Here is a 1,883-nt window from a genome sequence, read left to right on the forward strand (position 1 = left end):
GCGTACGGGTACAATCCCGTATCCCCAGACCGTGAAACTCTGCTCATGTTCAATCGTCACTGCATTACCGCGGGTCGGTGTCTCAGACCGAATGGCCCTTGACGCGGTAGCAAGAAGTTCGCTCTCCGTTACGCACGGCAGGGTCGAACCTTTGAACGCACGCATCAACTCGCTCCGTACCGAGCGCCAACTCGAATACGAAAGAGATATCAATCCATCCCAGACGCTTTCAATCTAGCCGACGGGTACGGGAGATCGTTCGAACGCAACGCAACCGTGTGCCGCTTCGGCGGTACACGGAGTCGCGACCGGCCTGACGCCGGTCACGAAACACAACGTACAGTTAGACGTGTGGCCGACCGGGCCTGAGGACCCGGCGGCGATGGGTGGCGCACGTCCGAGCCTAGATTCAATGTCGAAGCTCCCTGGTTGATCCTGCCAGTAGTCATATGCTTGTCTCAAAGATTAAGCCATGCATGTCTCAGTGCAAGCCAAATTAAGGTGAAACCGCGAATGGCTCATTAAATCAGTTATGGTTTCTTAGATCGTACACACATTTACTTGGATAACTGTGGTAATTCTAGAGCTAATACATGCAAACAGAGTTCCGACCAGAGATGGAAGGAATGCTTTTATTAGATCAAAACCAATCGGCGGCGGGTACGTCCCGTCCGCCGTTTAACTTGGTGACTCTGAATAACTTTGGGCTGATCGCACGGTCTCGTACCGGCGACGCTTCTTTCAAATGTCTGCCTTATCAACTGTCGATGGTAGGCTCTGCGCCTACCATGGTTGTAACGGGTAACGGGGAATCAGGGTTCGATTCCGGAGAGGGAGCCTGAGAAACGGCTACCACATCCAAGGAAGGCAGCAGGCGCGCAAATTACCCACTCCCGGCACGGGGAGGTAGTGACGAAAAATAACGATACGGGACTCATCCGAGGCCCCGTAATCGGAATGAGTACACTTTAAATCCTTTAACGAGGATCCATTGGAGGGCAAGTCTGGTGCCAGCAGCCGCGGTAATTCCAGCTCCAATAGCGTATATTAAAGTTGTTGCGGTTAAAAAGCTCGTAGTTGAATCTGTGTCCCACGCTGTCGGTTCACCGCTCGCGGTGTCTAACTGGCATGATTGTGGGACGTCCTACCGGTGGGCTTAGCCCTCCGGGGCGGCCCAACTAATATCCCATCGCGGTGCTCTTCACTGAGTGTCGAGGTGGGCCGGTACGTTTACTTTGAACAAATTAGAGTGCTTAAAGCAGGCTATTTTCGCCTGAATACTGTGTGCATGGAATAATGGAATAGGACCTCGGTTCTATTTTGTTGGTTTTCGGAACCCCGAGGTAATGATTAATAGGGACAGATGGGGGCATTCGTATTGCGACGTTAGAGGTGAAATTCTTGGATCGTCGCAAGACGGACAGAAGCGAAAGCATTTGCCAAAAATGTTTTCTTTAATCAAGAACGAAAGTTAGAGGTTCGAAGGCGATCAGATACCGCCCTAGTTCTAACCATAAACGATGCCAGCTAGCGATCCGCCGAAGTTCCTCCGATGACTCGGCGGGCAGCTTCCGGGAAACCAAAGCTTTTGGGTTCCGGGGGAAGTATGGTTGCAAAGCTGAAACTTAAAGGAATTGACGGAAGGGCACCACCAGGAGTGGAGCCTGCGGCTTAATTTGACTCAACACGGGAAACCTCACCAGGCCCGGACACCGGAAGGATTGACAGATTGAGAGCTCTTTCTTGATTCGGTGGGTGGTGGTGCATGGCCGTTCTTAGTTGGTGGAGCGATTTGTCTGGTTAATTCCGATAACGAACGAGACTCTAGCCTGCTAAATAGGCGTACTTTCCGGTATCTCGAAGGCCCCCGGCTTCGGTCGGGC

General features: G+C 52.2%; 1 non-coding gene across 1 annotated transcript in view; it reads left to right on the plus strand.

Annotated features, from left to right (window-relative positions):
* Positions 1 to 422: 422 nt before the first annotated feature.
* Positions 423 to 1,883, plus strand: part of LOC124415290 — a 1,913-nt gene continuing 452 nt past the window's right edge. The window contains exon 1 of the ribosomal RNA XR_006930266.1: positions 423 to 1,883. This exon is cut by the window's right edge and continues 452 nt beyond it. This is a non-coding gene — a ribosomal RNA (small subunit ribosomal RNA).

The sequence above is a fragment of the Diprion similis genome, unplaced genomic scaffold, assembly GCF_021155765.1.
Source record: "Diprion similis isolate iyDipSimi1 unplaced genomic scaffold, iyDipSimi1.1 ptg000035l, whole genome shotgun sequence".
In the NCBI taxonomy this organism is placed as follows: domain Eukaryota; kingdom Metazoa; phylum Arthropoda; class Insecta; order Hymenoptera; family Diprionidae; genus Diprion; species Diprion similis.